Source organism: Zalophus californianus, chromosome 1 (genome assembly GCF_009762305.2).
Source record: "Zalophus californianus isolate mZalCal1 chromosome 1, mZalCal1.pri.v2, whole genome shotgun sequence".
In the NCBI taxonomy this organism is placed as follows: Eukaryota; Metazoa; Chordata; class Mammalia; order Carnivora; family Otariidae; genus Zalophus; species Zalophus californianus.
In genome coordinates, this window is record NC_045595.1 from 178,659,263 (window position 1) to 178,686,615 (window position 27,353).

The window sequence follows — 27,353 nt, forward strand, 5'->3', positions numbered from 1 at the left end:
TGTTGATGTATTTCTTTGTTTTTGTTATTAATTGGCTTATATAATTGGCTGCTCCCATGTTAGGAAAATAGATATTTACAATTGTTATATATTCTTGTTGGACAGACCCTTTAAGTAAGATATAGTGTCCTTCCTCATCTCTTATTATAGTCTTTGGTTTAAAATCTGATTTCTCTGATATAAGGATTGCCACCTCAGCTTTCTTTTGGTGTCCATTAGCATGGTAAATGGTTTTCCACCCCCTCACTTTCAATCTGGAGGTGTCTTTGGGTCTAAAATGAGTCTCTTGCAGACAGCATATCGATGGGTCTTGTTTTTTTTTTTTTATCCAATCTGATACCGTGTGTCTTTTGATTGGGGCATTTAGCCCATTTACATTCAGGGTAACTATTGAAAGATATGAATTTAGCGCCATTCTATTGCCTGTAAGGCAACTGTTACTGTATATTTTCTGTGTTCCTTTCTGGTCTATGTTACTTTTAGGCTCTCTCTTTGCTTAGAGGACCCCTTTCAATATTTCTTGTAGGGCTGGTTTCGTGTTTGCAAATTCCTTTAGTTTTTGTTTGTCCTGGAAGCTTTTTATCTCTCCTTCTATTTTCGATGACAGGTAGCTGGATGTAGTATTCTTGGCTGCATATTTTTCTCGTTTAGTGCTCTGAATATATCATGCCATTCCTTTCTGGCCTGCCAGGTCTCTGTGGATAGGTCTGTTGCCAATCTAATGTTTCTACCATTGTAGGTTACCGACCTCTTGTCCTGAGCGGCTTTCAGGATTTTCTCTTTGTCTCTGAGACTCGTAAATTTTACTACCAGATGTCAGGGTGTTGACCTATTTTTATTGATTTTGAGGGGGGGTCTCTGTGCCTCCTGAATTTTGATGCCTGTTTCCTTCTGCACGTTAGGGAAGTTCTCTGCTATAATTTGCTCCATTATAACTTCTGCCCCTCTCTTTCTTTCTTCTTCTTCTAGGATCCCAATTATTCTAATATCGTTTTGTCTTATGGTATCACTCATCGCTCCAATTCTGCCCTCGTTATCCAGTAGTTGTTTGTCTCTCTTTTTCTCAGCTACTTTATTTTCCATCATTTGGTCTTCTATATCAGTAATTCTCTCTCTGTCTCATTTATCCTAGCAGTTAGAACCTCCATTTTTGATTACACCTCATTAATAGCCTTTTTGATTTCAACTTGGTTAGATTTTAGTTCTTTTATTACTCCAGAAAGGGTTTCTCTAATATCTTCCATGCTTTTTTCAAGCCCAGCTAGTATCTTTATAATCATCATTCTGAACTCTAGTTCCAACATTTTACTAATGTCCATATTGTTTAGATCCATGGCAGTCTTTTTTTTTTTTTTTTTGAGGTGATTTTTTTTCCATCTTGTCATTTTGTCCAGAGGAGAATAGATGAAGGAGAGAACAAAATGGTAACAGGGTAACAACGACCCCCAAAAATATACACTAAACAAATCTGAAGAGAATTTCCAGAAAGTGGTCGCTTTTCTGTTCAGAGTCGCTGCTATTCTTTTCTTCGATCTCCTATTGAGTTCGTAGTTGTTCAGAATGGTTTGACCCCTATCTAGTTGAATTCCTGGGACCAGACGAAATCTAGGTCTCCTACTCCTCCACCATCTCGCAACTCCCTCTGTGCCCTTTACTTTTAAATATTCAGTGTTCCTATGTATTACCCCCTACAAGCCTTTGGTTACATTCAAATGGGATGCCTCTTCCCATGCCAGACGTCCAAATTCTACCTGTCATTTCAAGCCAAAATCAAATAATTTCTCTTCCATGAGATTTCCCTGTTTCCAGTTCAAGCACAATCTGGAATTAACTATGCCTTCACTGAACTCCCATGCAGTTAGTCTGTGTGTTTCTTATGACATTTGGCAACTTACAGTTTGAAGTATTCTTGTTATTGAACATGATGTTTTCTTGTCTATGTTATAAATTCCTTGCAGACAGGATCCTAGGATTATTTATCCCCTTGCAATGAATTATATAGGAAACTAACACACTGATTTTCTTTTACATTTTTTTGTAGAATCCCTTTGCAATGAATTATATAGGAAACTAACACACTGATTTTCTTTTACATTTTTTTTGTAGAAACTTAATAATTATGTCTTATACAGGTGAATAAATAATTGAATGAAATTTTATGATTCACTGAAATTCCCTCCTTTTTATATTTATGTGATTTCTTCATAGAGTCTCCCTAAATTTTTTCTTACAAACTGCCAGGAAACCCTCATTCTAAATCTCTAAAATCTTGTTTGAACTGTTGCTTCCTGCTTCTCCCTACATTACTACCCAGACACCCTTAGCCAGCAGATAATTAAGAATTATCCATTAGGAATATGTTCTTCCATGAACTCACACTGGTTTATTCATTGTAAAGGCTTTTAATTTATCTTGAACATTTCCAAGGTAGCCTTTCTTATTTAAGGTTGTGTTTCCTACCCACTGTTACCCAGCAATAGAATGCACATAGCTTCTATTCTATATTTGAATTGCTATTCAGAAATGAGTCTTAGATTACCTTCTCATTGACTTACATGCCTATAAACATAGTCTTGATTACTTTGTGGAAATGTTTAGGTGTGCTTTTTATTTATTTTTTTCTTTCTTCCTTCCTTTTTTTCCCTAAAGTAAAATAGACTGGTGTAGGAAGTAGTACAAAGAAAAACTGTCAAAATTATGCAGCAACCTGAAGTCCTAGATAGCTTCACCTATTCTATAAATTGAAATATAGAAATTCAGTTCACAGCAACCCAAATGTCAGGTCAAGAATTGCCACAAGATTAACTACTAAGACAATTCTAGTTTTTGAAACTTGATGCTTTCGTACTTAAAAGTCAGTTGTGAAATCAGCATGTTTTGTCACCAATGACCTTTTCCCCAAATATTACAGCTCTCATTTGCTTCTCTAGAGAGAGGGCTTTTTGGCAATTGGAAAGGGACATTGTTCTCCATTGTTTCTCCATTATATACTACAAGAGAGATGCAAAGATCAGCAGGAAATTGAAAGGGAAATGCTTCTTCTATTTGGCCATGATTATTTATGTTAAATATCGGAATCATTTCCTAAGGTCTCTGTGCTTATAACTGAAGTAAATTATCAACTGCTTTAAAAATCCTTCATCAATTATTTTTGTCTTCCCAGAAATACTGATAAATTATATGAAATTTTCTCTTTATCCATAGTCTACATGTTTATTGCCTAAATAATAATTCAAGCAAATGTGGAACCAATAGAAATGTCACAGTTCTATATCTAAAAGGAGGTAAAAAGATAGCACCTTAGATAAGGTTCATGGTATAGGAATAGTAAGGCTTGCAGCTCAAAACCAAATTAAGTTTTATATCATTGAAAACAAGAACAGGCCATCTTTAACACTAAAAATCTCAGGTCTCTAACTGCTATCCTGAATTCTGCATAAAAATTAAAATCAGGCCCCCAAATTTTTACAGCATATTGTCAACACCATCCCATGTACTTCTGTTGTTCAGTGCATATAGATTCCTCATCTTTAATAAATCACACAGAATATCAACACATCAGGAATTTTCTGGATAAATCATCTTTGATTAAATTGCATACAAGTATTTGCCAAAGACCCATTTAAGACCGTGTTAAATAGACAGCATAGTGGGCATGTTAATTATTAATCACTAGTGGTCTATGTTCCATTTTTCTATTAAGAAACACCCTATGTTTACTGCACCATTATTCACAATAGCTAAGATATGGAAACAACCTGAGTTTCCGTGACTGGAAAGGGAGGATGTGGTATACATATACAATGGAATATTATTTAGCTATAAGAGAGAAGGAAGTTGTGCCATTGAAGACAATATGGATGGATGTTGAGGGCATTATGTTAAGTGAGATAAGTCAGAGAAGGACAAATATTATATGGTCTCACTTATATGTTAAATCTAAAACAGCCAAACTCATAGAAACAGAGAGTGGAATGATGATCACCAGGGGTAGGGGGTGGGGGGAATTGAAGAGATGCTGATCAAAGAGTTCATACTTGCAGTTAGAAGCTGAATAAGTTCTGGAGACCTAATCCACAACACAGTGATTATAGTTAACAATTTTGTATTATTATTCAAATTTGCTAAAAGATTAGATCTTAAATGTTCTCACCATAAAAAAAAGAAACAATTATGAGACACCATAGGGGTGTTAGCTCACACTATGGTGGTAATATTACAATATGTAAATGTATCAGATCAGAACATTGCGTACCTTAAATTTACACAATTGTGCCAATTGTGTATCAGTTAAAAACACTAAATTTCAAAAGCTTATTACCTGAACAAATGCCTCTTCAAATTGCAATATGGTTACCAGTTTTAGGCTAGGTTGTATCTAACACAGAAACTCAGATATGCCTGCATGTGTCTGGGTAGCTGGTAATGAGGCCCATCAGTCTATCTACATTACAGACTAAGAGCCTTCCTCAAAGAAAACACTTTGAAGAAAAATATTAGTTCCAATTCAAAAACACACAGTTCTGGTCTTTGGATATAGTCTAAGATTCTAAATACAATGTAATACCTCCCTACATATTCTTTCCCTACTCCATCCTAGGAAAAGAAAGTTATGATTTAAAAGAGAAAATGTTCATTTTACCAAAACTCAAAGACATTGATGCATAAGGTATAATAATTGATCTTCCTTACAACAAAGAAAACTGGGAATTATGATACAATTCAACTCTGTTTCCAATCTGGAGGGCTCAGGTACAACTGGAATGCCTATAGCAGAGCATTACTTAGGAAATGGAAACCTTTTGACTAGTTCCTCTCAGTAGTTCCATATTTATCAAAGTTCATAGTGCCGTACGAAAGGCAGCAATGATGTTTCATGGAATGAAGTGCCAGGAGGCTTCTTAGGTGGGACCAAGTATTCATGCACAGAGTCAAAGACAATAGACACATTAGCTGACAATACCAGGAAGGTAGGACTGAGCAGGTGAGCAAGAAACTGCAAGTGTCTCTGGCAACTAAAACTTCTTTTCAGCACAAGTGATACATCTCCTAAGAACTCCTAGAAATATTTGTTGTCAGAGATGTTGCAAGACTAAGGACCTTCTAAAGAAGAGCAAAAGCCAGTGAAATTAAAGTTACCACCAATAAAGTGACCCTATATAAATCTGTGTTTAACTGAAGTAACTAGTTTATCCTTGGCAACTTATGATAATTATTTATTTACTCATTTGAAATATGGGGGCTATAAAAGAAGGACGGAAGTAGATCTTATATTTATGCATAACATCTAAAATCTTATAGAAACTAAAGTCACCTATAAATCATTAAATAAACTCAGTGATTTACTGGTTATGATAATTTGTTCCCCATTCTATTTCCTTATAACTGTCACCATTGTTTAATGAAGTTAATTCCCTTAATAGATTCCCCTCCCTTACAAAGTTAAGAATCTGCAATTGCTCAGGATCTATATGACTTGAAGAAAAAACGGCACTCCTTAGTCTTCAACTATTGGGGCAGGCCTGAGTTCCAATTAGGAAAAATGGACTCTGGAAAATCCGGTGTTTTTCATTTTTATTTTTGTTTTGTTTTGTTTTTTAAGATGTATTTATTTATTTGACAGAGAGAGAGAGAGACAGAGAGAGAGTGCACGTGCAGGCTTGGGAGCACAAGCAGGGGGAGCGGCAGGCAGAGGAAGAGGGAGAAGCAGCTCAATCTCAGACCCTGGGATCGAGACCTGAGCTGAAGGCAGAGGCTTAAACCTTCACCAACTGAGCCACCCAGGCGCCCCAGAAAATCAGGTTAATGGTGCTGTCTCATCTTAGCACTGTAGGGGATGGAAAATTATTTTTCCTCTACCCCTTCACCATTCACAACCTGCAGAGATTTCAGCTCAGACTATCACCAACATTCTAAAGTATGGACTCAAGGGTCTGTATATAATGAAATCCACAATCCTATTCACTTAATCATCACCTAAGTGTTGTATAACTTCAATTGTCCAAACAAAGTAAAGAATAAATATCAGATTAAACTCAAGAACCCACCAAATTATAGTATTCACTATCCCCTAAATATTAAAGTTTAAACAGAACACTTCAAAACTAAAGTCACACAATTCTGAAAATGATTTAGAAATGTTTTAAAGAGTTTCTTTTAATAAAATAGATTAGATGCATGCCTTTCCTACATTGTTATTTGTTATGTTTGATGGTGATAATAAGATAATGCAACTAAGATGAAACATGCTCATATATGATGTTAAAATGATAATAAATTAAGAAAATTGAGGTTTAAGACTTCAACATACTAGATTTTAGGATGCTTAAGTTGTCTGCTTTTTATCTTTCAGAGTATTATATCATACACCATATCCTGCCAGAATAATGTGCTATTACAAAACAACTGCAGAAGAACTGGCAACATAAAATGCATTTGACTAGTTTGTTGATCTGTATGACATTTTATTATTTGCATGAAATTTTTTCTAATATTGAATAGTTAGAATGAATTGCACTTGACAAAAAGATATAATAACCCTATTTGATTTTTTAAGACCACTTTATACAGGATCTAATTTACATATGACACCATTGAAAGTAATTTTTGAATTACACATAGATTTTAAAAAATACTGATTCTGGAGTTGATGAGGATCTTTCCACTTCCTCTTATCTGTGATCATGCTTATTTATAAAATCTATACAGCTGCAAGGGGTCAATTCCAGAGTATGTTTAAGTTTCCTACATCTTGGCATTTTTAGGAAAAATAACTTAAAATCACAGGTTAAAAATGTGAATTCATTTTAATTCTTGACTATGCTTTTTATATTTTAAATATATTTTGGTAATTCTTTCAGAAAGTTTCCTATAGAACTATACATGTGATCCAATGAGATTTAACTTATTCATCAACTTTCAAACCTACCACACTCATTAAAAAAAAAAAAAAAAGTTTTGGTTGGAGGTTGTTTTATTTTATTTATTTTTATTTTTTTAATAAAGATTTGTATGTATTTATTGAGAGAGAGAAAGAGAATGGTGGAGAGAGAGCATGAGAGGGAAGAAGATCAGAGGGAGGAGCACACTCCCTGCTGAGCAGGGAGCCCTATGTGGGACTCCAGGATCATGACCTAAGCCAAAGGCAGTCGCTTAACCAACTAAGCCACCCAGGCACCCTGTTGGAGGTTTTTTAAAATGGTTACGAAAAATAAGGCATATTTTGGCAAATTTTTAACATTCAGCAACAGGATATGTAACAAAAGTGTTATAAGAAAATAATATACAGCCATACTAATTATTGCAAGCTTGAGAGTGCTCTGCCCTGTTTAATGTGGTAACCTATGACTGATCAGTTATGTAGACAAGGAGAACTTAGACAAGTAGAACAAATGTGATTTAAAATAGCAACAAAAATTACTTTAGCTCTGCAGCAATTTCAAAAGCACCTTTATTTTTTTTAAGATTTATTTATTTATTTGAGAGAGAGAGACAGAGATAGTGACAGAAAAGGCACAAGCAGGAAGGAGAGGAAGAAGCAGGCTCCCCACCGAGCAGGGAGCCCAGTGTGGGGCTCCATCCCAGGACCCTGGGATCATGACCTGAGCGGAAGGCAGACGCTTAACCAACTGAGCCACCCAGGTGCCCCTCAAAAGCACATTTAGATTCTGGAGTGGAAAAGAAATAGTATTACAAAAAAAAAAAACAAAAACATGAAGCCATAATTGGGAAGCTTTTTTAAAATAATGGAATAGTGTTTTACCTTAAAAAAAAAAAAAGTTGTAGAGTAGCAGAAGCCCTAGGAGAGCACGTCTAACAGTCACCAAGGTTTTTGGAGACTAGAGAATGAATTGCTTCAGTCTCCCTTAGTCAGCAGGAAAACAGAGCAAGAGGCACAGCAATAAGAAAAACAGTGTGAAATAAATAATAATTCAATTTTAAACTTCAAAGATGAGCGATAATAGATATACTTTAATGCAAATTCACTATTGCTCCCCTTTTCCCAAGAAAGCTTAAGCCTACAAAACCTATGCTGTCATTTTAAATGTTTTGATTCCTTGGCTGCCACATAGTCATGTGTACAAAGAAAAAGAAAAAACTATGCTTTATAGTGGAATCCATGGGGGAAAGTAGGCTGAGCTGGTATGTAAAATTGGGTTCAACTACTATTCTGGAAATGCCTAATTAAGGGTAGTGAAGCAGTGGGACAGAAGATACAGGGATCCTTTGACACTTGTTAAAAGAAATATTCAAGGATTTACAAGGAACACAAAACAGGCTTATCAACTCTTTTAGATAACACTAAACTGGTTTTAGGATTGACTAGTTTATAAAATATGAAACAAAATCAAAATCATAAAATAATTTAAATTGACTGGGCACAGTTGAACTAGATGAAATTTGGTATAGAAAATTCTAAGTTTCATGGTTATATTAAAAAGGAATGTACAATTTGTGTTATTACAGAGCGTGGGTAGCATTACTTGTCAAGACTTTACAGGAAGTGGTCCATCTTGAGATTTTTTCTGGTTAATTGTATAACCATAGTTGGAGCTACTGAAAATTTTAAATCAGTCTCAGGTTACATGAATAATTATTTTGGATCTTGAGAAATGAGAGATGTCTACTGTACTCTGTTCTGGGAAGACTATATCTGAGTACTATGTTCAGTCCCACACATTCAATTTGTTAATTTGATGATATTGAAAAATTAGCACATTTTCAGATGATGAAAATCTTTGAAAATAAAAAGCTAAAAAAATGTTATAGGACTATCAAAAGGACTCATAAAATGAAAGTTTAAAAGGTCCCCAGGGAAGATTTAATCTGTTTTTCATTTATAGATGAAATTGGCTTAAAAGTTATGGCAAAAACTAGGAACAATAACAAGATACATCTGACTTGATACAAGGAAAAGTTTCTAACATTTGGAACTCTCTAAGCATGAAAATCTGAAACTGTTGCGTTCACTGTAATATTATCACTGCTTTGCTCATGATCAATAAATGCTGATATAATTAATTATGTGGGATTTGAAATAACCAAATTATTAACTTTCCAATAAAACAATATCACAATGATAGACCTCTTCTTAGCTCTCAGGCTTTTAATTTAAAGTTCTAATTAATGGTGGATATTTGGAGAAACTTCAAAGAAAATTGTTGAAGTAAAATAATGTTAATATACCTTATCTTTTAGAAGTAGGAAAAACATTATTTCTTTAACTGGAAATGAAGTTGAAAGTAGGCCATGAACATTTTTGTATATTTATTATGTTTCACAATATATGTTTCACTTACAGTCTAATATAAATAAAAATAAAAAATTTTGTATATTTCATGAAGTAAACCGTGTACTAGGTAGTCTATTAAAATGAAGCCAGGTTATAACTCTTAATTAGCAAGTTATTTTTTAATATTTAGGACAAAAGAACCAAGCTATTCATAGGTGCTTTGTGTTTCAACAATGTTCATTTCTCAAAATTTAAAAAAATTCTGAATTTGAAAGTGTCTTACTATTTAAGAACTTTGAAAAATCAGTGATCTATAAAAAATAGAATTGAAATACTATTTTAGAAAATGCTTTACATAGAATCTGTAACAGAAGTTAACATCTTAATTTCTTATATATTACAGTGATTAAGATATTTAGCATTTTCATAAAAGGTTTTCACTGGATGCTATATTTGATTGAAATTTGACAGTAGATGTACCTCATATGCTTACTTGTCTGATCATTATGAGAGTCAAAGTTCCATACTTAAAAAATAATAGAACTTTTCAAAAAAAAATGAACGACCAATCAGCTAAAACTAGTTTTATATTATTCTGAATCTTTTGGTTATTAAGCTAAAATATTTTCAGTATGTTTTTACAATTTGTTTAATGTTTTCTTTATTTTTTTAATAAAATAAATTAGGAATCATCATTTGGCCATGACTTTTCTTGACAAGTATACCAACTGAAACAGCTTTCCCTTTTTATCAGAATAATATTTTGGGGCACCTGGCTGGCTCAGTCTTAAGCATTGGACTTTTTGGTTTCAGCTCAAGTAATGATCTCAGGGTCCTGGTATCAAGCCCCGTGTAGGCTCTGAGCTCAGAGGAGTCTCCTTGAGATTCTCTATCTCCCTCCTTCTCTGCCCCTACCCACCCCCACATTCTCTCTCTAAAATAAATAAATAAAATATTTTAAAAAAAGAGAGAATAACATCTTTACCATCATATTTATGCAGAAAGAGCATCAAATTTTTCTGTAAATTCCCAAAAGTGAAAGATAATTGTGTTACTCAATGAAAATGTCATATCAATATTAGACCAAACACACATTGAATCATAATGTGTAGTTAAATAAATATGTATATGAATATGTAATACACATTGAGTGTATATACATATCTTTTATTTATTTTTTTAAAGACTTCTTTGAGAGAGAGAGAGTGGGAGTGAGTAGGTGGTAGGGCAGGGGGGAGAGAATCTTCAAGCTGATTCTCTGCCGAGATCAGAGCCCCACACAGGGCTTGATGTGGGCTTGGCCCTACAACCCATGAGATCACTACCCCAGGGATACCAAGAGTCTAATGCTTAACTGGCTGAGCCACCCAGGCACCCCTATACATATCTTTTTAAAAACAAGTTCTATCAGAAATGAAACAAAGTGCAAGAAATTATACATATCTGCTTCTGCCATTTCTATTCCTCTAATGATAAGTATCAATCACTCATAATTATAAATGTACCTTAGATGAATATTAATAATTGAATATTGTAACTTTGTAGAGAGTTATTTCCCATAAATAATGTATATTATATATGTATATACATATATATATTTAATTTTTTAAATTTATAAGCAGGTATCCTTAAAACAGTAAGGTAGTTTAAGACAATCGTAAAATAGTAAGGTAGTGTAGCATATTTATTTAGAGATCATTAGATATTTGTTTGAGAAACTTCATGTTAAGATTTTTAAATTTAAAATTATAGTTTATTACTTATTGAAGATCACTTAGCACTCATTAGAGGACATATCTAAACTTCAATTTCAATCTTGTTTTAAATTGTTATTTAGATGTAATTCCAAACATTTAGTAGAGGACTCTATATAAATACTTATTTGTAGGAGACTATGAAAAAGAAAATGATTGCTTAACAATAATATACTTTAAATATTATAATTAATATATTCCCTCTTATTTATTATAAGAATAAAGCCTCTCTTTTTAATTGCATGTGAAGGATCACATAGTTTTAAGGATGTATTGGCTTTTACTAAGAGATTTCATTTATGTTTCACACTAAGTTACTGAATCTAAGGGAGAGATTTTAACCAAGTGTCTCACATATTTCCTTTGATTATCTCATTCACATTATGCTTCCAGAGAAACATTTAGATGCAGGCAAAACAATCACACCCTGGATGCATTTTCCAATTACGTACCATTTCAGGTTTTTGGACCCTTTTTTTTTTTTTTTTTAAGTACCTCCTCCCTCCTCTGCATGCAGGAACACCTTCTTATAGATCCTGGGTGCCTTCTCCCTGGGGGCAAAGGCATTATGTTGTCTGTATAGAACATGCATATTTTCATATATTGTTTCATTTTTTATTTTTATTTTTTGGTTTTTGGTTTTTGTTTGGTCTAGCTCTGAAGGACAAAAGCAGTATTTACACACTCTGGTCTATGTCAGCAGAGTTTCTGCTGAATTTCTGTGCTTAATGACCACTTGAAAGTAATGGTGATACATTATGTGTTTAAGAGGAGAATATTCTTCATCATAAACCAACAGTTTCAAGCACTGAATCCCCCCTCCATTTTTTTAAAAAGACTCTTTTCTTATAAAGTCCAAAATGCTTACCAGAATAAAAAAAAAAAAAAAAACGAATAATCGTTGTATGATATTTATGAAAAGATGAGAAAAGAAGTCCATATTTAGGCTTGTGATGACTACACCTTACGTTTGCTATTAGCCATGAAGATTTAATTATGGTTATAATCAATATCGAGTTTTCTGTGAAGCCTAAAATCCCTCTGTTTTGAATTTTTCTTTTATTATATAATGTCATCTTGCTAGGAAAACAAAGTTAATGTTGCCCAGATCTACATTTTACTACCTTTAGTATCTAAATATTACAGCCTCAATACTGAACTCCATTGTATATTGTATTATGGGGTAAGATACACCCAAGAAACTTCCAGGAAGGAGGGCTGTAGTATAAGAATGAAAACCTTGCCAAAATGAAAATAGCTGTGTGCACAAGAAGGAAATCATGGTAAATATTAATATGCAGTATGTAGGAAACTGCTATAAAATTAATTTGTAGCCTTCCATTCCTCTGGTATCAAAGCAGAATTCTTATAAAACTAGATATCCAGCTTCCAGAATTTAAGAAGAAACTAAATTACACCAACTAATCTGCCTTATTTCCAAATTCAGCATCTAAGAGTTGGAAGGTGTTTTGATATCATCTAATCCATGTAATAGATTTTTGAAACTAAGATTCAAAAAGGTGAAGTGATTTATGCAAGGTTATACAATTTGTTAAGTTGTAGATTAAAGACAGAAAGTTAGGAGTCTTTGGCCTAGTGTGGTGCATTTTCTCCTTACTTTTACCCTTTGTATTCTGTAGCTTTTGGAGTAGGACAAAATTCTGGACAAGAAGAGGACTTTTGTTTTTCTTAAAGATAATATCCAATATGGAAGAATAAAGAATACAGGAATTCAGTAATTTGACTCTAGAAGGCCAGAGACTGTGTTTTCTCACTCTAAGCATGTCCTTTAGATACTTCTTTCGCGCAAAGATTAATGCCAGCCACAGTGGTACAGGGAGGTGTCCTGTTCCATGTCAATCCCTGTACTCTAGAAACCAACCTCTTTTCCTAAGGTGCAAAATCCTTCTCTAATTATTTACAACTCCCGTTTCCTCAGTGTATGTTTTGCTAAGAGACAGTTTATTCCAGATTCCTAGGGTATAATTTAGATCCTACTAAATCGGAAGTTTTGTGAATGAGGCCCCGAAATAAACTCTTTAAACAAGCACACCAGATGATTTTGATGCAAAATAAAACTTGAGAATTATTAACTTAGGGGTTATTATGGATGATAAGAAACATGGATGAAAGGACAAAAGGAAAAAAAAGCATTTAATTTTAAGATTATCCTCCTTATTGATATATCAGTTTGAGCATGGAATGAAGAGATCATGAGTGGGAGGGGAAATCATTATTATGACAGAAAATTTGCCAATTGCTGCTTATACATAAGATCAAATACACAGATATAAAAATCCTTTAAAATCCAACTGGGACTCCACAGAGAGATACGGGTATACTGTTAGCATATTCAAAATCTTTCCTATCACTCCAAACATAAAAGATAAAACTAATAACACAAAAAATAAATTGGCAGTCCAAATTCTCTGGAGATTACAGTAAAATGAGATGAATATGAAGAACACATTAACTAATAGAAGTCATGTGTTAGTAAATAATATACATTGCAATGCTATGGAGAATAAGAAAGAACAAATTCACTGAAATGTTTAGTAAGTTTTTTTTTTTTAAAGATTTTTATTTATTTATTTGAGAGAGAGAGAATGAGAGACAGAGAGCACGAGAGGGAAGAGGGTCAGAGGGAGAAGCAGACTCCCTGCCGAGCAGGGAGCCCGATGCGGGACTCGATCCCGGGACTCCAGGATCATGACCCGAGCCGAAGGCAGTCGCTTAACCAACTGAGCCACCCAGGTGCCCCTCACTGAAATGTTTAGAGATCTACATCAGCCCTGGTGACAGTTCACATCTAAATTTGACAGGAAAAATTATGCCATTCTTAGTTTAAAATATACATAAAATTATTTTTCAAAAACAAACTCCAAAAACAAAATTTAATTAACTGCACTAACACTTTAATAGATATATTGACATTCTGACATGTTAAATGTGGATAAATTAACATTGAACCCAAACTTATACATCAGATACTTATTTACCTGATATCCTAGAATGAACATCTAGAAATGTTTATTAAGAATCTGTCTTCCTGTAGAACAAATCTAATTAGACAAACATCAAAGAATCCACACTGTCTCTCCCCTCTTGGGTCTATCACACTAATAGCAGCCTAGAGTTTACTCCTTAATCTCTAATTGAAATCATCCAGACTTGGAACTTGAGGAGTCTTTAGAAAACATCTGGCCCAACTACCCAACATATTACGAATGGAAATAGTAAGTCTGAGACTTTAAATGACTTTTGAGGAGTTCTGAAATCAAGTCTGTGAGTTAAGGTCCACAACTTGTCTGTTAGATAATGCCCAAGAAAGTCTAGTATTGCACAGTATGGCAAAAGAGATCAGAAAAAGACAAACATGCTCAATGGCCGAATAACTTTGGAAAACTAAATTAAATTAATTTAAGCAAGTTTCCCTAGCAGGAGTTTTCAAACTTTCAAACTCAAAATTTGTTTTTAAGTTAGTAGATACATATCAATATGTATGTGGGAAAAATTTGTTTTTTAGAGTTTGGTTTTTCTAGTTACATTATAAGATCCTTTTAAGTGAGGACTATCCATTCCCCATAAAATCTAGTCATGTGCTTCATATTTTTTTAAGGATAATTTATATGTTATTAAGCATGTATCCAATAACACAGATGAAACAGAGTTCCGGGTGTTTGAAAAGGAAAAGAGTAAGAAAATCGGAATATGCCACAGAGTTTTTTGTCAGCCTCCCATCCAAGTTAACCTAGGAATATGATACTATAGCTCCAAATAATTGGATCACAAAATGGAATACATACTTGAAGAGAAGCCCTGCTTGAGACTACCTTCCCTCAATATCCTAGATTTTCAAAAGCACATTAATGTGCTTTTTGAATGACTGAAGGAGAATTTTGCTATGTATGCACATCTCAGGACTTTGACAAGTACATAAAGGATTAAAACTCCATCTTTCCTATCTTTCTATATACAAATAAAATATTTTAAACAATTATTTTGAAAACCACAGTTAGTTAATAAAGTTATCAATATTCATCCATCCATAGGTATGAAATTTCATTTTCTATAGATAATCCACTGAGAAAGAAAATACACATTTCAAATTCAGGAGAAAGAAATATCAAGATATTTTTGCCTAGTAAGTCAAGAATTCATATAAATGGCCCTTTAAGAGGTTGACACATAGTAATGTTTAATTTATGTTGGAAGTTAATCTATTTTTAAAAGCATTCTCCCATGAGTACTGGCTCCTCAATTTTTTCTTAATAGCGAACAAGTAGTTATTATACATTTAGGATAACACATTTGATAAAGTAGTTAATGTGGCATTCTCACCTTGTACCACTAGGGATAGTCTTATCATTTAAATATATCTTTGAGCAAAAGTACAAAGTTCTGAAAGTCAAACTATAATTCCCTAGAAGAAAAGTCAGCAATTGCATGCAAAATATGAATTTCATAATAAAAATTATTGATCAATAGTTTTTGAACTATTTGTTGTTTTAAATTTTCCCAACTGTTATGGAAAGTAACCATTATTTTAAAGAAAATTCAATAAAATTATGGACACATACTCAAGAAGAAAACGTCCTTCAAGATTTTTTTTTGCTTATTTGTTTGTTTTTGCATTTTTCCAACAACAAAACACAGTAATGTTTGACTTCTACCACCCCTCACTTCAGCTTTGTATATGTAGATATGTGTGTGAATATATGCATGTGCTTACCTGTATATTAGATGAATGTACATTTACAGGATGGTTGGCCAGTAGAAAGGGAATAATTTATTGTCTTAATAGAATAATATTACTAGCTGAATACAAGCCTTAGCTCACTGTCTTGAACTCATTAAAAATTACTTCTTAGGTAATTATTATTATATAGGTAATATGAGGAACTTATTTCTAAAAGACTTTTGAATAGATATACATATTTGTTTGTTTCCTGTCCAAATCAGAAAAAAAATACAAGCATTCTACAGTCTTCTCACTTTCCTACATGTATCAGCTTGGTTGAGAAGTGTGAGTAAATGTAGGACTCTATTTTAACAAACTTGGCAGACATCAAGTTTGCTTCATTATATTTTAATTTCATTTTAAATTGAAATCTATTACACCAGTGTACAAATGGGGATATCACTTACAGATTCATCTCAGGAACTGCCCTAGAAGCACCTCTCTTCCAACTTGGCTTTGCTAATTACCTTACCTTCCATCTTTTACCTGTCAGCCCTCCTGCAGGAAAGGACTCATTTCCATCCTCCTGCAATCAACTCCTCTCCCAGCACACTCACCCTCTCCAAGGAAAGTCAACAAAAGCACTTTCTGAAAAACCTAAGTTTTAAAATAATAACACTTTCTCCCTTATAGAGTAGAATAGGACTTAGTGTAGATATTTGATATGCAGGATTTTTCATCCAGTGGAATTTGTAATCACCAAACAGCACTAGTTTTGGACCAGTGCTTAGACAGTACTTTATGTAAATAAATTTCTTATAAATTTGATTCTTTGCTTGCCTTTCATCAATGGCTTACTAACGTCACGTAACTTCTTCATTTTCCCTTCTAGTTTCTAATGTTATGTTTAATAAATGAAGTAATGGGATCATCATAAAATTTGGCAGCCTGTGTGAGAATGTATTCGTATGGATGTGTCTTAACGTGGTCATCTGGCTTATCATGAAATGATAAACTTCTATTTTGTGTCAGCACCAGTAAAGATGGTGGTTACTCTGACAGAACTACAGTGCTATGATATATATCTAGGAATGCTGGACCTTCAAATTTTGTTTGAGAACATCCAGAAATACAGCAAAATTTAAATCTAGATGATAAAGTAGATGTTAAGCAAAACAGAGTAAAGTATCCCAGAAAGAAGGAAAGTTTGTGCCAGTCCTGGTTTAACAAAAGGCATGTAATTCACATAAGACAAGAAAATAAAGCTTGACACAACAGCAAATTTCAAGGAGGAGAATGACAAAAGTAAATTTGAAGCAGTAAGGAGACGTCAGAATATGCACAATGTTATAAAGTCTGGATTAATTTTAAGAGCAAAAGAAAACTATTGGAGAGTTTTAAATAGTGGAATGACATGACAAATACTGTAGCCGTATAGAAAATGAATTTTAAGTGTTGGTTGTAAAAGACAAAGGATTTGGAATCAAGGAAATCAAACTGTTGGAATAATCTGTGTAAGAGGTGAGACGGATCACATTTAGAAAAAGAAGTTGAGTCACAAGATTAAAATTCCAAACTAAGAGAGCTAAGCTTATGTGCAAATCAAAGCTATATCTATAACCACCTACATATCTAAAGCAGTAATTCATACACCCATTCATTCATCCATGTTTACTGGACACATGTCAGATGAGCAATGGCCATAGGTAAGTAGCAGAGCTAGATGCCAGGTTGCAAATATATTTATATTTACAGTCTAAATTTTAAATTTTATTGCCTCCAAGTCATAATGCTAATCACAAATGTGCACCCTTTAAAACAAAAACACAACAACACACATGGAGAAATTCTTACAATGACACACAGTGGACCAACAGAAACAACTGTCATATATATATATATATATATATATACCTCAAAATTTATAAATTAAAAGAAGGGACAGACTTTTAAAAAGACTAAATGTTACAAATTGGCGTGAACTACAACAGAAATAACCATTTTTAATCAAGACCATGATGTGATCTGGGCGCCTGGGTGGCTCAGTTGGTTAAGCGACTGCCTTTGGCTCAGGTCATGATCCTGGAGTCCCGGGATCGAGTCCCGCATCGGGCTCCCTGCTCAGCAGGGAGTCTGCTTCTCCCTCTGACCCTCTTCCCTTTCGTGCTCTCTATCTCTCATTCTCTCTCTCTCAAATAAATAAATAAAATCTTAAAAAAAAAAGACCATGATGTGATCTGTTTTATAAGATTTTTGTTTGTTTGTTTAATATCAATGTTTTTGTATGGAGAAAAATTCCGAAAGTGTGAAAACATAGACACACAAGGGTAAAAGTAGAAGTAAGTTAGGTATCAATAATAAAATTGGTGGCAGTAGAGATAGGAAAAAGAAGCCAGATTCAAGATACATTTAAAAGGTAAGAGCAATGAGGGTGCCTGGGTGGCTCGGTGGGTTAAGCGCCCAACTTCCTCTCAGATCATGATCTCAGGGTTCTGGGAGTGAACCCTACATTGAGCCCCACCCCTGCTTTTCCCTCTCCCTCTCTTTCTGCCCCTCCCCCTGCTTGTGCTCTGTCTCTGTCTCAAACAAATAAAATCTTTAAAAAAAAAGAGTTTAGAACAATGAGAATTGAAAATAGTTTGAAAGAAAAAAAAAGAAAATAGTTTGGATGTGGAGAACAAGAGAAAAAGGAAGAGTTAAAAGATGATTCTTAGGACTCTGACCTGGAAATGAGGCTGAACCATGTATTGAGATGGAATAATTTTAAAGTAATTAGGCCTAGAGTTGGATCTGTTGTTGTTTTTGACATGACAACATAGTGAGACAAACAGCAATGAAGCTAACTAGTTTTATAGATGCTTCAGTTATTTCAGATAATTAATAGCCATCGGTGCAATCACAAAACAAAAAGGTAAATATTGGGGCGCCTAGGTGGCTCAGTCGGATAAGCATCTGCCATGGGCTTAGGTCATGATCGCAGGGTCCTGGGATTGAGCACTGGTAGTGGTAGCTCCCTCAGCAGGGAGCCTGCTTCTCCCTTTCCCTTTGCCCCTCCTCCTGTTTGTGCTCTCTTGCTATCTGTCTCTTTCTCTCAAATACATAAATAAATTATTTACCAAAAGGAAAAGGTACATACTTTATTGTCTATAAATTTTCAGCAATTTTGGTTAACTTTTCCCTATTACATAAAATATTTACATATTCTAATTATATTAAAATGAAAAGATTAAAGCAACAATTAATCAAAAACTAGAAATAAACACTCAAAGTAGTAAAATCATGAAAAGAATAAAAGAAATAATGTAGTAGGGGACAATTTTCTGAGTTTCTTTTTTCTATAATTGACTCAGTGGTGGAGTTTACATAATCATATTAGACAGGAGAATCTGTAAAATAATTATCTATACTTCATTAGTGAATAAATGTCTCTAAAAGAAATTATTTCCCCTTTGGCCATAATTTGTGCTGTACATCAGTTTAACCTAAAGTTAATAATGACTTAAATGTTATGTGTATATTACCAATAACTTATATAAGTCTGCTATTCTTATTGCACACAACAGGTCACAAAACCTGCTTCTGAAAATACATTGAGAAGAAATGTTATGTTTATCATAGGTTTCATAAAAGAAATTATGTAAACTTAAAGGATGGGTTTCTGATATTTTATTATGTCTCTCCATCTTCCAACTCTCGCCAAAATACAAAAATGTTTTTAAACACAGAATGTGCCATTTGCATTATTTAGGGTTGCTACCTTATTAAGCTACAATCCAAAGACCAACAGGGATCACACCTAATAAGCAGTAAAGGTAACTAAAATTAAAAGAGTATTTCAAGAGTTAAAATGGTAAATTTAATTAAAATCAGGACAGATTTTCAGAATGGGGTCACATATACAAATATTTACTCAATTACCACAAGCTGTCTAGGTGGAAGAGACACACTGAGTTTTTTGCATTGATGTTTATATATTGTTCTCTATACCCATTAGATAACTTGGTGGCTGAAACAAAAACTATAATCAGATTTCATCAAGTAAATAGTTTAGAGATTATAATGCTATTTGCAAGATAGAGAAATATTGAGATGGGACATTTGATATCATTTAGATGTTTTTAGAGCAAAAATGTTTCATTAAAAAATTCAGTAAATATTTTTCAATTTAAATCACCAAAACTTTAAAAATATTTAAGAAACTTAGTTCAGCAGAGTTTATAATAAATCTATTTTAATACACAAGTATAAAAGGAATGTTTATATTTTAAGAGTATGGAATTTGAGGTTGTATTTTGCTTTCAAAATCTTCAAACTATTGAGAACTATTTTTATCTTCATAATAGATCTCAATACTCAAAATATTTGAAATATTTCTGCATGATAATTCTTATGCATGAGTTTTTATACTTCTATTTTATATATAACATATAATCCCAAACTAGAGATATGTTTGCCATAAAGTTACAGAATTTATTCACAAATTATGTATAATTAGATCAGCTGGCTGCCACGAGAGATCCCACCAGATTTGTACACTCGAATTTTTAAAGCAATCTCTATGCTCAACAGAGAGCTCAAACTCATGACCCTGAGATCGAGTCGCATGCTCTTCCAATTGAGCCATCCAGGCACCCCATACACACAAAATTTTTGACATCAGATATTTGTAGTGAACTTTGACAAGTCATTGGAGTTTTGACTATTTCTCATGGCCCTGTGTTCCCTCGATAACAAATCCTATCTCTCATTCATTAATGCCTTTAAATTGGTATTTTAAAATTTAATGTATCTATGAAAAACCTATAGGTTTAACAGAGTTGCTGTTTAATCAAATTAGTATAATATCTGTTCATTCTGCATTCAGAAAGCACCACAGTTTAATCTACTCCTGGTGTTCCTCACACTTTAGAAATACTGACCCACCATGCTATAGTCTAGAGTAAATGGAAACAGTGGTGTTTGGTAGGAGAGCACAGAACTGCCTACATTGAAGGCACGCATTGGAGAAATCAAATGTGCTGTTAGGCGAACAAAAATTGTTTTGGATCTAGAAAAGATACAGATACAGAAAGTTTTTATTGTTAGTGCATAAAATGTCCACTATTAAAACAAAAACAAGGACAAACCAAAACGAAAACCAAGAAGCTTTTCCATAAGAATTCATTTCTGTAAATCATCATTTATAGTATTATCGACTTCAATACTTAACTGGAATTATCATATCTAGTATTGCATGTATTACCAGATTGAGAAACGAGTTTGGAAAATGTACTTACATAGGTTTCTTAAAATTAGCTCACATAAAATGAACATATCCAATTGTGACTATTTTTAATATTCACAGATTATTTAGCAGGATAAGAAGTAAAATTTAGGATGTTTTCAAATAAAAAAAAAATTATATAGGGCGCCTGGGTGGCTCAGTTGGTTAAGCGACTGCCTTCGGCTCAGGTCATGATCCTGGTGTCCCGGAATCGAGTCCCGCATCGGGCTCCCTGCTCGGCGGGGGGTCTGCTTCTCCCTCTGACCCTCCCTCCTCTCATGTGCTCTCTCTCTCTCTCTCTCATTCTCACTCTCTCAAAAATAAATAAATAACTCTTAAAAAAATAAAATAAAATAAAAAATTATATAAACTCATATACCCAAAACATGACAGTTATTTTGTATTTAAACCTACTAAATACAAGTCATTCTCATATTCCATTTAAATATCAAGTCAATATGTGTCTGGAAAATATTTTGAGATAAACTAAGAGAAGGTTAAAATGTTAGCATTTAGCAATGTTGAATCAGTTCACAGGACTAAAATGCACTGATAAACAACAGTTACATGGAAATCCAGAGAAGCTTCCTGTTCCAGCCAACAGCGATGTGGAAGGAAAGAGGAATTCAATTTGTTTGGTACATCAACATTTCCATGCAGAAAAAAGAACATTTTTCAGTATATGAAGACAAACATAGTACAAATAGAAAAGAACTGTGGGCAAGAACAAGTCATGCTGTCCTATTTTACTCTGTTTCCTTTAGGGGATTAAAAATTCAAAACCGAAGCTTGTGAAGCTTGTTTTCAGTACGGACAGTCTGGAAGCCTTAAAGTAAATAAATGTACCCTAATTAAGACAAAAAATGTTCTATTTAAAGGGTAGGAACACTCCTGTTCAATCTTTAGACCTGAGATATTATTTTCTAATAATCAAAATAGAAACACTTCTGACCAGGTCTAATCCTCTGATATACATTTAATTATAATTTATTGAAAATCATTTATGTGAGTCAAAATTTCAGTTGATAATAAACTTTTGGACTAAACTGCTGAACTTGGACACAATCTGGTGGAAAACAGGCACTGAGGAAAGAATTTAAATGACTTGGATGTGAGGAATGAGGCATTGGATCAAGTTTTTAAATACTCAAATTACTTCATTGTAGTTCTGTTGCAAAATAGTCAAGAGAGAAAAATGGGACAATTTTTTTTAGGGAATCAAGACTGGTCTTTAGTTTCTGGAAGAAAGAGTTTAATGCCAAATTTACTAAAACATTTTTTTTTTACGTTAAAAAAATGCTTGGAGAACTAATTCCATTTTCAAAGTCCAAGATTCTGCATCATCATAAGATTTCCTCAGAATATAGATAACCTCTATAGATCAGATTAGGCACAGGATTGTCTAAATATTGCTGAATAAAGTTTCAATTAATAGTTATGCAGAAAGTATTCATCTTTAAGACAGATATTTCAGATAGTCCAGAGTTCTATATTATAAATCATTATTTAAAGTAAACAACAGTAGGTGCCTGGGTGGCTCAGATCGTTAAGCGTCTGCCTTTGGCTCAGGTCATGATCTCAGGGTCCTGAGATCGAGTCCTGCATCAGGCTCCCTGCCTCTTGGGAGCCTGCTTCTCCCTCTGCCTCTCTCTCTCTCTCTCTCTCTCTCATGAATAAGTAAATAAAATCTCTAAAAAAATAAACAAAAAAATACCCTATATGAACAAGTTTCCCTAGTTGTCTTGTACATCTCCCATGCTTACTAAATATATCTGACAATGATTAGGATAAAAATGCTATGGAAGCACACATTTAATGGCCGTTGAGAGTACCAATTAAAATACTTCCTAATCATAAGATTGTCAATGGAGAGAATAATTATCGGTCAGTTTCATCTCTTAATAGAAAAATAGATATAGTATAATGCAGGGCTAACTTTCTTTATAAAAGAGCTTTTTATGTCAAATCATTGTGTCTCTGTCTCGCTTAGTAATGTATACTATGCCGTCATAAACTAATTCAATTCTAAATATGTGAGCCTTAGCTATAATCTCAAAATCCTTTTTTTTTCCTCTTGTTCTTTATTTGATACAAATAAAGACCTGTTTGCTGTGTTTTTTTTTTTTTTTTTTTTTCTGGGGCCTCTTTCTTAATTAGGACCAGTTATTCTGCTCTTACTCCTCTGACTCTGAGGGTATTAGCATATGTGCCAATATAAATAAAGTGATGGTTTCAGACAAACTTCATTAATGAAGCAAAAAAAAAAAGTAGTTCTTCAGATCTTTCAAGCTTTGTATACTTTTTCAATTTCATTAATTATAAATATTATGTTTAATAGTTTATCACACCAAAATGCAGTCGGTGTTTATCCACAATTTCAAAGTTATGCAGTTGGTGCTCTAAAAGATTTTATAATTAAAGCTTTCCCAAAGTTTTCATTCCTTAGATGCCTGTGTCCCAGCTGGTTTGGGGACTTGGGCCATTATAGTACATTTGAGGAAAGTGGCAGGAACCAATACGAATTCAGTGCTTGGGCCAGCAAGCAGAATTAATCAAATTGGAAAAGTATATAGAATTTATAGACAGCTGTCAGAATGGAATAGTAGGTAGCAAGACCTTCTCTCAGGAGTAGACAGAAAATTTTCTGTTTAATCCTACATGGCCCTCTGGCTTCTGATTCATTATGGAATAATCATCTTTCAACAAACAAATATTTACTGAACACCATGATGTGCAACAAAAATGGCAAAGAAATAAGACAGTTTCTGCTGTCAAACAGACAGGAAAAAACTAAAACAATAAGTACTGTAGCAGAAATATGTAGCAAGTGATAAGAAAAATTTGGAAAAATTAGAGAACTCAGCTACTTTTGAGTTTGGTCTTCCTTATAAAATATATAAGAATGCATGAGGAGGTGACGCTATGCAGAAGCACAGAATTTTTCCCACTGAAAATAATGAATAACTCTATTGAGATGTATGCTTTCAATAAATGGTCACCAAAAAATACGTGAAATTATCAATTACCCACAGAGATATAAAGAGGATTTATCTTAAAAAAAATTATTCCAAATTAAGTAGCTTTGGGCCAGAGTATTATCTTCATGACCAATTCTAATTTATATTTAGTTTTTTTACCAAAAGGATCACTTGTGGTAGACTTGGGTGGCTCAGTTGGTTAAGTTTCCGCTCAGGTCATGATCTCAGTGTTGCGAGATTGAGCCCTGCTTTGGGCTGCGCACTGGGTGTGTCACCTGCTTAAGATCCTCTCTCTCTCCCTCTCCTTCTGCCCCTCCCCCCTTTAAAAAAAAGAAAAAAGAATTGCTTGTGGTAAAAATCCAAAATGAACTGAATTTGGGTAAAAGGGGAATATAATTTCCAACTCTACAGTCTCTGTGTATTAGAGATCCTAGAAGATTCATATCTAATATTTATAAGCCTCACTCAACCCTTTCTTGTTTGAAGTGAAATGATTATATTTGCTAGTAAAGATAAGAATAGAATAACTTATAAGTATGACCATTACATGAGATTTGTTTACATGATGCCAGACATATCTGAATGGAAATAGGAAAAACAACCCTATAATTAATCAGAAATTAATCAGAAATTTTTCTTATCCTATACCAACTCTATGACTATCTAAAAACATGTGCATGTCTGGTATCCTGTAGTTAAAACCCTGGAGACAGTCAGTAAACTACTCACTGACCTTTCTGTTAACTGAGATTCATGGACGCAACGATCATCTTTTAGATCTTACAAAAAGGATTACCTTTTTCTGCTGTCATCAGAAGTTTTTGACCTTTCTGTTTCTTCCCTCAAGAAACGGCTCTAGAATTCCAATTTTATCTTTATATTCTCAGTGTACAAGCCACAAAACTCCTTTTTTTTCCTCTACCCGAAGCATCATCCCTCTACTGGTCTGCAACACTTTGCACTTTCGTGAGTCTGACAAAACTGGATACAAACATGTAGTATCCTCAAATGCAAACTAAAATTTGCTTAAAAAGCAAATACCCACAACCAAATAAAAAGTGTTAATAAAGAGCTAACTTTGGATATGCTCTGATAAAATGCAGATGCAATATATTTTTAAAAAAGCTTAACCTTTTTGTTTCAATATTTCACCAGGGGAAATAAATGCATAGTTTCTTTAAAGATAAATATTGTTTAAGGGGCTGCACCTGACAGCAAATGACTAGTCCCCCTTTCTGGAAAAATGTGGTGGGAGATTGGAGGGTGGTGCAGGAGAGGCATGGCATTCATCCTATGAGTACTTCTGTTGGCTTTCTTTTGGACTTCTCACCAGAGTCTGTATTGAAATACAGAATACATTATGTCTGCTGGAGAAAATAATTACATAAAAAGACATTTGACTTACTCTTTTTTCTCTATGAGCTACTTCTGGGAGAGAAGGAGCTTTCTTGAGAATTTTTAATAGCAATGTCTAGTATTCCATCTTAATATTTTTCCTATTTGGTACTGTGTTGGAATATTTTCTCATTATTTTAAAAGTTTCATTAAAATTTGCTAAGAAACAGCAGAGTGCATTTTTTCTAGATTTAAAGATTCTGTATGGAAAGAAGAAATGTTTTTGCTCTGGACATCTTTCTAATTTCTTAGAAAATAAAATCCAGGCCTAGACTGCTGCCACTGTGATACATGCAAATTTTAACCCTTTTTTCCAATCACTATGCCCACCCTGATACTCTACCCATGAACAATTGTACTTTCAGTTTCCCCAGGTGATTATGATGTGCTGCTTGCAGACATAGTGAAAATGCAACAAATAGAAGAGATAACTAGTATGGTGCTTTTGGGGGGAACTGATCACTGGTGCATTGCATATGCACCACTTTTGATATATATTACACCTGCTTAATCAGTTATGTTTTAAGACTACAACACATGGATATGAAGAGAGTTCTAGACAGTACAAGGAAGGATAAAATGGTTAATGAGAAGAAACAAAACAAAGGCTTGTAAAGAAAAGTAATTGAGAAATGATACACAGCAAGGTAATGTCTTCTCTACTGCTAGTAATTAATTATTACCCAAAAAGTTTTTCAAAAATCTTCAGAATAAACTAAGAGAAACCTAATATTGAAAGATAGACCTAAAATATGGCATAGAAGAATCTATCTGTCAAATACAGGGTTTTTAATTAAAATGGAATGTGAGCCACAAACGCAAGCCACGTATGTAATTTAAAATTTTCTAGTGGCCACATTTAAAAATAAAAAAGAAACAGGTGAACTCCTATGAACATATTTTATACACTCTATTAAAATATTATTTTACCAAGTAATCAATATAAAAGTTATAAATGAGATATTGTCCATTCCTAATATTTCATATTAAGTCATCAAAATCTGAGTTTGGCTAGTGGCTACTGTATGGGGCAGTATTGGCTTACTATGAACAGTATTGGCTTACTATGTTCTTTTCCTGAAATCTTTTAGGTTTTCCCCTATCAAGTTGTACAGAAATGAGAGCTGGATTCTGAAGGACTTAAAGATTAGGTGCCATTCATATACCTTCACATGAACAAATGCTGTTCACTCTTTAAAAAGCAAAAACAAACAAAATTTTCTTTGGCTAAAGGCAAATTGTAATGTAAACATTTCAGATATTTTAAGGGAAAAATAAAAAGAGCTAGACTCTGGTATATATATATATAAAAAAAAAAACTTCTAAGGATTCTTTTGCTGTGTAAATGGTTTTAAAACCAAAGCATGGATCGTGCAATTAGCATTGACTTGCAACTGAAGAAAAGCCTAAGGAAGTCAGAAAGCATATCAGTTCAGCAGACCAGTCACAGAAAGAGCGATGCCTTTCACATCCTGCAGCTTATTTCAAACCGAGGACTGACACTCTGCAAGAGTTGAAAACAGCAGGGCATATAATAATTGGGTACTTCATTGCATGCTAATGACTCAGTCAGTAATATCAGCAAAAGTATTTAATGTGGCTAGAAATATGATCAGCCATTATAGGTTTATTTTTCAATGCAATATTTCTTTCCACAGGAACCTAAATTCAATGCTAACACCATTCTGTTTCTGTGGAATGCATATTATGCCATTCTGTGGTAGTGAAGTACATAAATTCGAGGAAGTTTGTGTTTACATGCCTTTATTCGGTGTGTGCAATATTTTATCCACAATATTTAGTGTCAGAAAGGAAAGACAAAGGAAAGAAATGAGAAGGGGGATTTTTTTAAATGTAGCTTCTCTGGAGATAGAGGAAAACATTTTGATTATTTCTGTACTACTGGCTTGAGTTTCCCAGAACTAGCCACCATGAGATACGTGATAGGAGATTTTAGAGTAGTATATCTTTAATTGGATCTCAGGAAGCAAAAAAAAAAAAAAGAAAAAAGAAAAAAGAAAAAGAATGCACTTGATTAAGAGCTATCTCT

General features: G+C 33.6%; 1 protein-coding gene across 5 annotated transcripts in view; it reads right to left on the minus strand.

Moving 5' to 3' along the window:
- CADM2 (cell adhesion molecule 2) overlaps window positions 1-27,353 on the minus strand; it is a 1,065,941-nt gene that overhangs the window by 914,230 nt on the left and 124,358 nt on the right. The gene's annotated exons all lie outside the window — the stretch shown is intronic.